This window comes from Podarcis bocagei (genome assembly GCF_964188305.1).
Source record: "Podarcis bocagei genome assembly, chromosome: 1".
Classification (NCBI taxonomy): domain Eukaryota; kingdom Metazoa; phylum Chordata; class Lepidosauria; order Squamata; family Lacertidae; genus Podarcis; species Podarcis bocagei.
The window spans coordinates 44,151,918-44,163,686 of NC_138125.1; the positions used below are offsets into that span (position 1 = coordinate 44,151,918).

Genomic DNA, 11,769 nt, shown 5'->3' on the forward strand with positions numbered 1-11,769 from the left:
CCACAGTTTGGTCAAACTCATGCTGGTAGCTTCTAGAACACTGTCCAACCATCTCGTCCTCTGTCGTCCCCTTCTCCTTGTGCCCTCCATCTTTCCCAACATCAGGGTCTTTTCCAGGGAGTCTTCTCTTCTCATGAGGTGGCCAAAGTATTGGAGCCTTAGCTTCACAATCTGTCCTTCCAATGAGCACTCAGGGCTGATTTCCTTAAGAATGGATAGGTTTGATCTTCTTGCAGTCCATGGGACTCTCAAGAGTCTCCTCCAGCACCATGATAGGTAAAGGTAAAGGGACCCCTGACCATTAGGTCCAGTCGTGACCGACTCTGGGGTTGTGGCGCTCATCTCTGGCCGAGGGAGCCAGCATACAGCTTCCGGGTAGGTCCTATCAAATGCAGCTTGCCTGTGATAGGTCCACTTGAATACAAGACTCCCAGCGACACACATAGTCAGAGAAAGATGGGTGCCATCTCCCAACAGTCAGAAGTTTGCCCTGGGTGTGGACCGTGGCTATGCCAGGGCACAACCGCCACTTGCCATCATAGGAAGGTAAGCAGTCCTTTCAGGGCATGATATTCTTGAATCAGGGCCTGAATAGCCTGGTTGATATCAGTGGGGACCCACTGCCTGCCACACCAGCATCGTCCACCTCTATTTTTATGTATGTATGTATGTATGTATGTATGTATTAAATTTCTATACCGCTTTATATTTTTAATAAAAATCTCAAAACAGTTTACAGCATATTAAAACAAAATAATAGCTGGGCAATGTTCCTCTGGACTCATGAGGAGCAACATGGAGTGAAGGAATGTCCTAAAGAAATACAAAGTATTGCTTCTGGATGCCTCTAAGTAAGGATCTTCAGAAATCCAGGCTTAGTCATTCATTTGCTTTCTGAAAGGGGACTTCCGGGTTGGCGCCATTGCCGAATGGCGGACTCCCTCCGAGCTCCGGAGGGAGTCTGCTCGGCAGGGGCTGGGTCCTACCGCGCCGGCGACGCGGGGACCCTTAAAAACCATGGGCACGGAGCCCGTGGACATGGTGACTCGGCTGGCACCGATAGCGCCCTCCCGACTCGTGAAGGAGCCTTTTTAAAGGCTTCGGATCGGGTGCCGGGGAGCGGCGTGGTGCTGTGAGTCCTCCGCTTCCCCTGCCGAGCGCAGCCGCATGCCATTCGACGGAGAGCGCTGGCTTCTTCCATTGGAAATTCGGACTTTTAACAACAACCCGTGAGTAATTGGGTAACCGGGTATAAAAGGAGAAAAAAAGGAATTTTTTTCGGATTCGGCACGAGCGGGGGCGATCTAAAAAGGAAGTCAGTCCCCCCCTGATTGTAAACATGCTAAAACAAGGACTGGGCAACCAAGATCGATCCAGAAGTTTATTGCTGATAAAAATTATTAATTCCACGATGCGAAATTACAAGAATTGTGCTGGAGGAGAAAAGTGGAGGGTGAGAGGAAAAGGCAACCCCCCCTGGGAACCGGGGCGATTCGTAGAACCTGGCGAAGAGAGACGGAGAATTTGACAGCTGTCAAAGTAGCTGTCAAATCTTGAGAATATAAAGAGGACTTTGTTACAAGTATTTTGCTGGTTAATTCTGTTACAATTTGATATAATATGGATACAAACTGTTGGGGGAAAAAAGAAACAACAATTTGACTTTTGGATTAGAGGATACAAAGTTACTGCAATCCCCCTAGAGGGGTTTCGGGACATTACAAGCGGTCGTATGTGGGAAACTACCGTATTTTTCGCCCTATAGGACGCACTTTTTCCCCTCCAAAAATGAAGGGGAAATGTGGGTGCGTCCTATGGGGCGAATGCAGGCTTTCGCTGAAGCCTGGAGAGCGAGAGCGGTAGGTGCGCACCGACCCCTCTCGCTCTCCAGGCTTCGCAGACCTCTCGGCAAGCAGCGGGAACGCTCCCGCTGCTTGGAGATAGTTGCCTGCATCCCGAAGCCTGTGCGCGCTGATCTCAGCGCGTGCAGGCTTCGCGGACCTCTCCTCAAGCAGCGGGAACGCTCCCGCTGCCTGGGGAGAGATGCCGGCATCCCGAAGCCTGCGCGTGCTGATCTCAGCGCGTGCAGGCTTCGCGGATCTCTCCTGAAGCAGCGGGAACGCTCCCGCTGCTTGGGGAGAGTTGCCGGCATCCCGAAGCCTGCGCGCGCTGATCTCAGCGCGTGCAGGCTTCGCGGATCTCTCCTGAAGCAGCGGGAACGCTCCCGCTGCTTCAGGAGAGATGCCGGCATCCCGAAGCCTGCGCGCGCTGATCTCAGCGCGTGCAGGCTTCGCGGATCTCTCCTGAAGCAGCGGGAACGCTCCCGCTGCTTGGGAAGAGTTGCCTCCATGCCGAAGCCTGTGCGCGCTGATCTCAGCGCGTGCAGGCTTCGCGGATCTCTCCTGAATCAGCGGGAACGCTCCCGCTGCTTGGGGAGAGTTGCCTCCATGCCGAAGCCTGCGCGCGCTGAGATCAGCGCGTGCAGGCTTCGCGGATCTCTCCTCAAGCAGCGGGAACGCTCCCGCTGCTTGGGGAGAGATGCCGGCATCCCAAAGCCTGCGCGCGCTGATCTCAGCGCGTCCAGGCTTTGCGGACCTCTCGGCAAGCAGCGGGAGCCACCGCTGGGCTCCCACGGCTTGCAGAGAGCTGCCTGTTTGGGGGCTGGGGTCGGGGGAAGCTCAGGCTGCCCCAGCCCCACGCCTGGGGGGGGGAATAATTTTTTCCCCTTTATTTCCCCCCCAAAAAAAAACCTAGGTGCGTCTTATGGGACGGTGCGTCCTATAGGGCGAAAAATACGGTACTCTGGGATGTGCACAGGTTTTATCTTCTGGGAAAGCTGCAAAACTGAAATACTATATTGTCTACAGAGGTGTTTATATTAAAAGGAGACAATAGAATTTTCTATTGAAGAAAGGAAGGGACTGGACATAAGTTTTTGTTCCTGAATAACAAACCTCTGTAGAGATACTAGATTTTGGAATAAGAACGTTTTAGCAGCTGAACAAGACAAGAAACCTGAGAAAGTAAGGAATAAAAAGAACAAAGGACCAACTACGACACGGAAAGAACAATGGGAGGAGCAACAAAGACCAAGGAAACTAAAGGCCTCTATTAGACTGGATTTTTGAAGTTAAATATCAATAAAACAAATAAATTTAAAGAAAACCGGCAAGGTGGAATGAGAAAAATTTGGCTGTGGACTTGAGACCTCCAGGCCGATAACACACAGACTGATGGACATGGGGAATTCAAACCGGGGAAGGGAGGGGGAATCTTGGAATCCGAAGGCTATGTAACCAACTTTTTGAATCTTCTTATATCTTTTATCTTCTATTTCTTTATATAACTTTGGTATCTTGATTTAACATGTTTTCTTTAAAAAAAGGGGGAATTCGTGGAAGGAAATTGGGGCAGATCTTGGGGGGGAAATCTTTTTTCTATTTCTGTTAAAGATGAGGAGTGATGGTAAGATTGTATAAATTTAAATTGGCTAAAGGGTTAAACATATTAGGTTTTAATTGGGAATGAGAGCTTGTGGAACCAACCTAGGGAAAGGGGAATACGGTCGGGAGGGGAAGGAGGGAGTCCTGGAAAGAAGGTTATGAAAGCAAGAATGTAAATTTGTCTTTCTTTTTCTTTCTTTTCTTTATCTTCTTTATTTTTCTTATTCTGTTATTATTGGAAATGCTAATAAATATGATTATAAAAAAACATTTGCTTTCTGAAAGCTTCTTTCCTTGAAAAGTAGGGCATAAATTCACATTGTAACCGGGGAACAGAAAGAGTAGTTCCAAGACCGTGGTGTATCACTTAATCAAGAGTAGATAAGTAACTTGAATTGTGCCTGTAGATTAATGAGACTATAGTGAGTGAGAGGGAGGAAAGTAAGGGGGGGAAACCTGTGATAACGATACTGATTGCTTCAAAATCAAGAGTCTTAAGGGGCAGACATTGTGGGAAACTCCTCTGTTACTGGGACCTATTAAAAGTGCATGACTGCCATTCTCTTTGGCACCTGACCATCATATGGCCAGATGAATGAATAAGTGGATCCCTCCAACCTTAACATAAATGTTCTGTTTCACAACTGAGAGCCCAAGCTCAATGCATTTTGTGGACGGAGTGGATTGTATAAAATGTTTTTCGGCATTAAATCTCTCATTTTCCCAACTCTGCAGCACATCTTATGGTCTTCCACCCCCATTTCGTGCAACGTGACATCCCTTGTGTTACTGACTCTTGCTTTCAGCAACCAAAATGGGGGCAGGATTATCACTCGAGATGGCTCCTACCTTGCAGAATATTGGCTGTGGAAATGAAAAAAAGGCAATAAAGAAATTCCTTTGCCACAACTCCTTGTTTTTTCCCCAATAAAAGAAGAAAGTCTTTATTTAAAAAATTCTCTGCAAATAATTATATATTTTAAAGTACACAAAACTGAATCCTTCTTGAGAGCTAACCTTCTCTAGTTTCCACAGTGGGTGACTGCCATTACAAACCAATTACCCCAGAATAAGCCTGAAGTATATCGCAACACTCCCCCTGCCCTGCCCATTCCGCCAGGCAATCCATTAGCAAAAAGCTTCTGTTTACGTGCATATATTAACTTAACCTATTTTACCTCACAGGCCTCTTACAAAGACAGAACGACGAGGGAGAAGGGAGAACAACTGACACAACCCTTAACTCCTGGTAGAAAAAAACAAGATGCAAATATGGCATGCCATACACAGATCATATAAAGAAAAAATGAGTCAGTAAATCAGCCCCCCGCCTTGATTTAACTACAACTTTTCATAGGCTCAATACTTACAACAAAATATCTCTCCCCCCCCCAAAAAAAGTTTGCCAACCCTGATCAACAACAAGCAAAATAATACTTTAAGTATGTTCAGTTTCACAGATTTGGTGTCTGAACTACCAACTCAGCCTACCTCACAGGGCTGTTGTGAACATTAAAAGGGAAGAGGGGAATACAATTTACCTAGCCTTGAGCTTCGGGGAGGAAAAGCAATAGAAAGATACAACCAGCAAGAGATACTATTAAGTATGTATAGCTTCACAGCTGTCAGCAAAACACACACACATTTTACCAACCTTTATGAATAAAACCACCCGTGTGCTGAAATTCATTCTACAGGATTAGCTCAGTTGGTTAGAACACGGTGCTGCAAACACCCAGGTTGCAGGTTCGATCCCCATAAGGGACAGCTGCATTTTATGGGGTTGGACTAGATGATCCTCAGGGTATCTTCCAACTCTGATCTATGAGTCTATGAATACTGACTTGCTCCAGCTGTAGGGCATTTGATGGTTTTTTCATTGTATTTGCTGGTTCATTTTGTATTTTACATTTGTGGCTTGTGGTTCCTGTATAAATAACAGCCCAGTGATGACAAACAGCCCGTTAGCAGTTGTGGGGGGACATGGAAAATTGGAGAGGGTGTTGAATATGGCAATATCACAAATTTTTTTTGAGTAGGAAGGAAGCCTCGTTTATTTCAAGGGAAATACTTCAGAGTAAAATATGCCAAAGCCAGCTGGTTGTGTTTGATAATGTGAAGGCAGCACACTTGGGGAGTAAGTGAAATAATGTGGATGTGGAGGAAGGTACCTCAGTACACAGGAAGACTATCCTCTGTTCAGATTGGCAGCAACAGAAACAAGCTTCTTCTCCTGTTTTTTCTGCTGTCCCGGGAGGGTCTCTCTCAAGCCCAAGCAGGGATGGTCAGCATTCCTTCCTGCAATTGCATAGCAACAATGATTAAACATACCTAGCTTTTCTGTATTTGTCTGCCAAAGCCTGACAACGTTATCTGCACATTTTCCTTTCTAACTTTCTTTATAGGTGTCAGATTGACTTACTGTTCTAAAAAAAAGAAAGCTGAGAGTTTGGGGCCCATGCTGGTTCAGAGCCCGAGAAAAGTATTCTCCACCAGCAGCCCTGATCGAGACTGACCACTCACCTTCTGCTGCATGAACAAGTTCACCCGGAACATTTTGACAGGACAAGAAATGGCAAGTTCTGACGCATTTGAAATTAGCTGAGCTAATTTTGTTAGCAATTCTTGAGTGAGACATAAGGTCAAAGGTGCCAAAGGACTAAAGCGCAGAATGCAATCAAAATGTAACATATTTTCATAAAGATACAACAGTGGTGTGACATGTGCTTTTGCTTCAAAGAGGAACGACAACGTGTCTCATTGTTTTGCAGCTGTTAGAAAGATGGAGGCAGTAATTGCATAATGTTAAATGATGCATTGCAAATTATTTTGAACTGCTTTGCAAAGACATTGAAATAAAGGAAAAAAATACATTCCCCCTTCTGAAAATGGAGAGAGAGGATACAATCCAGACTAACTGCTTCAAAAACTCACTGATTTCAGCCTGCACTTAGCACTACTTTTCAGATCAATGGGAAATAACAGTGCTTAAGCTTGAATGGTTCATGCCCTGAGTTGTCTAATAATTACAAACTAACAACCAGATACAAAGCAGCCAAACAGGAGTTAAGTTGACATGTTGTGTGCATGCTTTGTGGCTTGCACAAGTGACGCTAACACGCCGTGCGGCATGCATGAGTGAGATGAGCACGTCAAATGATGTGCATCCACGGCATGCACACAGTTGCTGCAGAATTTTGAGGGGGCCTAGCCCCTTCCTTGAATTTTTGGGGGGACGCTTGCTCCCCTAGATGGCCCTCCCTGCCCCAGGGAGTCCACATAACTCACCCAGGGGGTCCCTGGCACCACCAACATAACAAAAGCTATCATAGAGTTATCAAAAATTTCAAAAGTGCCTTGGCTTTTGAAAAACGGGGGCCACAGTCCTTAGCTAATTGGGAGTCACTTCCCTAAAGTATCTGTAATGAGGCATTGCTAGAATAGGGGGTCAACAATCATGGTTCCTGGGTCAATTCTGCATCCCAAGTGAGTGCAACTTTGCTGCTGCTTCAAGTTTCCAAAGCAGAGCGGTATTGCTGATGGTTCCCAAATCAGTTCCGACCTGGGACCCTAAGTCCAGAGAAAAAGAGAAAGAAAGGTCTCCTGGCTGTGTTCACACTCCTGTTTACCATACACTCTCTGCGTTTCCAGGGCTGGGTTTTTAATCCATGTTCACACATTACACAACATTACCTTTGTTATAAGGTGCTGCTGTTGGATGCTGTTTGTCAAACCAGCTTCACACTGATTGGAGTCCTTAAGGCTCTCCTAATTCCTTAGCTTGGGGTAAAGTTGTCCCTGCCTGTCAATGCCCCCTGGTGTGTAAATGATTAGCAGCCCATAATCTAGCCCACTTTGTGCCATTAGGAGAGCGCATCAGATTGGGCTGTGCGTACACCCAGCTCCAACTTCCATGTCACTTATGTGTCATTAAAAAAAGAAAAAAATCAAGCCCATAAAGACACAGTCTGTGCTTTCAGCTCCTAGATCAGAACAACCAAAAAGCTTTTATCCACAGATTACTTCTTTTCAGATGGTGCCAAGATGGAGCAATTTGTTGTGTTCTTAATAAAAGAAGCACTTGTAGAACCACAGTCAGGAGTTTTTGGTTCACAACAAAACAATTTCACAAAAGAGGGGGAGGAAAGCTGTTAAACCACAGACACAGTTTGTTCCTCACAGGTCCTTCCATCATCACCGCTGGGTCCTTAACGGCACATGTTCTTCTAGGTGCATATCAGTTCACCACTGGGACACAGGCCACAGTCCCAGCATACATTTAGAGCACTATGCCAGTTTAAATAGCCATAGCTCCCCCCCACAGACTTCTGGGAGCTGTAGTTTGTTAAGAGTGTTGTTTGGAGGCCCCTGTTCCCCTCACAGAGCTCCTATTCCCCAAGTGGTATGTCAATAAATCCAGGCACCCCTAAACTCGGCCCGCCAGATGTTTGGGGACTACAACTCCCATCATCCCTAGCTAACAGGACCAGTGGTCAGGGATGGTGGGAGTTGTAGTCCCAAAACATCTGGAGGGCCGAGTTTGCCTATGCCTGAATAAATCCCTATTCACAGGGAACTATGAAACTGTAGCTCTTTGCTGCGATTACAGGCCTCCAAGCAATTCTCAGCACTCTTGACAAACTACAGCTCCCAGAATTCTGTGGGGAAAGCCATGACTGTGATGTCACAGGGCTCTAGACGTAGGGGTCTGGCTGTGTTTTAAAGGGCCGCTGAGATGCAATAACAGCAGATCCTTCTGTTCAAACTTAGATCTGTCACAATCATGTAGAAAGAGGAGAAGCCATGATTAAGGAGCAAAAAAAATAACACGCAGGTGAAAAAGGTGGAGGAGCCCTCTGCTCCCTTGCCTATGTATCCTGTCTCTCACTCACTCTCTTCCTGAATGCTTTTTGCTAGCCAGCCTTGCTCCCTGAGCTGGTGCCAAGCTGGTGCCGTGGGGAAGGATGCTACAGAGATCCACACCTCTCTTTTTACAAAATGCCTGTGCCTGTCTTAAGGACACCTAGATCTATTCTGTGTGCAAGGATTTGCACAGTGTTTTTGCTCGATCAGTGGGACTCTAGAAACTTCTCTTGCACCGCGGTGACCTCTGTTTTCTCTGTGTGGGTCTCCTCCCAGCCACTGGGCTCCTGTTGTGATGGATGCCCCATTAGTACAGAACGTTTCACCTGGAGCTGTGAGAGTAGCTGGAGAAGTTGTGTTTCATTTTTATTTTTGCCTCTCCGATGGTGCTGTTGACTTTGCAGCTGAGATAACTTTAGTTTGTTTCTACGTTGCACTGTTGCTAGGCCAGGCATTATGGATACCCAACAAAACTTGGTTATAGGATTGGATTGCAATCCAAATAAATGTTGCATGGAATTCCAAGTGTCCTAGGAAAACAGCTCCCTCGGGAAATTGTTCTGACAGTAAAACCTAGGACTATCAACAAGACAAAATTGGAGGATCACATTGACAAATGAGAAATTATTTTGCGTGAACAAACTCTTATCTCAATTTACATGTTCCCTCCGATTTCAGACAGTTTCCACTTGAATTCTTGTGACAGGAAAGTCCTCTTGGTTACAGCAGCGGTGGGAATTTATGGTCCTCCAGATGTTGAACCCCAGCTCCCATCAGCCTCAGCTGGCCAAGATGGCCAGTGGTCAGGAGCGACGAGGGTTGAGAGTCCAACAGATATAGAGGTCTTCAGGATCTCTGCCCCCACTCCCAGAGCTACAATTTTGCTGCCCTTCCTTTCTCTAACCTAAAAAACTGATCCCACTTTCCCCTTGAGAATAGGGGCTCAGCTATACAGATGCATGTAAAACGTTTTAAATGTGTTGCAAAGTGCAATATAAAAATGTGACACTAGATGGCGACAGTGAGCTATGCCAAATTCAATGAATTTTTCAAAATGTTTTTTTTAAAAAAAAACCCTTTTCACAGTGTTTTTTATGTGTGTAATTCCACCCAGGCTTCAAAAAATAAGGAGAGCCTTGCTGGGTCAGACCAAACAGGGGCCGCTTGGAGAGAAGGAAACGGATGGAGTATGCATGTTCATGCAGCTGCCTAACAGCATCCATGTCACCCAGGAGGCCGCAGCCACAGAGATAAAAAGAAGAGTTGTTCCATTGTCTGGAGAGGTCACTTCCTGGTTCGCATGGAGAAGCTGTTTTCAAAGGAGCCCAGCGACGAAAGCAGGCAGCTGTATTGAGGCCACAGATGTTGAAATTTTGCACCCCTAAAAATTTTGCATCTGGGGCAACCACCCCAGTGCATAAGATTTTAAATCTCAGGATTGTGGGTTCAAGCCCCACGTTGGGCAAAATATTCCTGGTTTGCAGGGGGTTGGACTAGATAACCCTCATGGTCCCTTCCAACTCTATGAATCTATGAATTTGCCCAAACCGTTTATGTAACTATATTCCAAGAGACAACAAGAGCTAAAGTTCTTTAGTGCACCAAAGGGCTCCCAGAGTCTTACTCAGCTACCTAAACAGCTCTCGCCTGTGGTGAGTCTGAACCATTAGTAAAACCTGGTTTGTATCTACTCCACACATTCTGACGTGCTAAAACCAACAGAGATCATACAGGGAGCTTCTACACTTTACAGAAAGTTTCTGTCTCTCACCCCTTTTTACGTCCAAAGCTAATAACTGGTGGTGGATAAATACTGATCTGGCTTCTGCAGTTTCATCAGACTTTCTTAACTTCCAACATTTCTTTGATGAAAATAGGGACGTCCCACTCTGTAATAATAATTATTCTACTATTTATACTCCACACATCTTATTGGGTTGCCCCAGCACTCTGGGCAGCTTCCAGCATATATAAAAACATAAGAAAACATTAAACATTTTTTAAACAACTTCACTATACAGGATTTCCTTCAGATGGCTTGGGGGTTGGATAACCCCATACCCTCCAACATTTCTCCAGTGAAAATAGGGACATTCTAAGGAAAAGCGGGACACTCCCGGATCAAATCCAAAACCAAGACATCTTCTCTAAATCAGAGACATCCCTGGAAAATAGGGACACTTGGAGGGTTTGGACTTTGCTGCACTCTATATTCATAGGCCGAAGGACCTTTTTAATAAACCAGTATTCCAAGTACAGTATGCTGAATTATGCACTCTGTACCCAATTTTGCACTATTGCAATTGCAGAATAAACACAGCCTGATTATAGGCCCCCAAGAGGGAAAATCAAAACATTAAATTTTATATTGAGAAATGACCATTTTTAGTTTGGCTGCCAGAGCTTAGCTTTTAATGACTGAAAATCACTTCTTTGTATGCAGGCTATAATTTATATTTTAAACAAAAGTGATTACACTGGCCCAAATGGAAATTTGCATCTGAATAAGCTGCAGCTGTAGCAAATGAAATCAGTGACAGCGTTCTTCAAAACAGCTGGCTAGCAGGCAGAAGGAAAGACTCCAATACCAGCCCTTTTATGCGTCAACATGGTGGGTGTAGTTTATTGATTGCTTCTGTCAAATTTGGTGGTGTTCACAGTCTTTACGTAGATGTCAGAGTTGCTTCCAGATCCTAGCTCACAGAGGATCACGCTAGCCAGCGGTCATTAAGTAAAAGTCTTTATTGAGTTACAGTTTCCATTCCCAAGCTGCTGCGTGCAACTCTACGTCTAATGGCTAGATCGGCGAAGCTCCGTCTGAGTCTCCGCCCCTTGTGCACCAACTTAATATCCTAGCCCTGCTCCACCTTTTCCGCCTGACTGCTCTCCTCTGGGTCCCTCTGCCCCCCGGGGTCTCTTCCTTCCGGGATTCTTCTGACGCCGACCCCCCGGAACTCCCTGTCTCCTTGCGCCGGGCTTTAGGACCTGGCTCCCTTTCCTGGCTGCCTACTGCGTCACTTTCCTGTGCATTTGAACTTGGCGCGCGCGCCCAACCTTCCACTTTCCGTCTGACCGTTTCTTCGCTCCCCGATGGAGGTGTGGCCACTCCTGACTCGTGCCCTTCCCCCTGTTGCGAGCTGCCAGCGCTTGATCTCTGGCGCTCTTCCTCTTCCCTGCTCTCTGGCTGTGACGCTGGTCCCGATTTCCAACTGCTCTCCTCTGAGTCCCCTCTGGCTCTATCTTCCTGGGGTGTCCCCCTAGGCTCCCCCCTTGCCCTGACCACTGGTGCTCCTTTCTGTGAATCTTCTGATTCACTGGAAAGACTCGGAGATCTCGGGTCGTCGTCATCACTCATCTTTTCTTCTGCCTCCTCCCCCTCGCTCTCTGTTTCCTCCCTTGCCCTTGCCTCTGCTCCTGAACCCGACAGTAGAAGATAGATACATTGTTTTTTTAAACTGTTACA

At 46.2% G+C, this 11,769-nt stretch overlaps 1 long non-coding RNA gene across 1 annotated transcript; it reads left to right on the forward strand.

Annotated features, from left to right (window-relative positions):
- The first annotated feature begins 391 nt into the window (after window positions 1-391).
- On the forward strand, window positions 392-10,972 carry LOC308596133. The gene is made up of 5 exons (XR_014012340.1): window positions 392-546; window positions 4,629-4,757; window positions 4,904-5,047; window positions 5,849-8,277; window positions 9,421-10,972. It is a non-coding gene; the product is annotated as an uncharacterized lncRNA (long non-coding RNA).
- The last annotated feature ends 797 nt before the right edge of the window (window positions 10,973-11,769 follow it).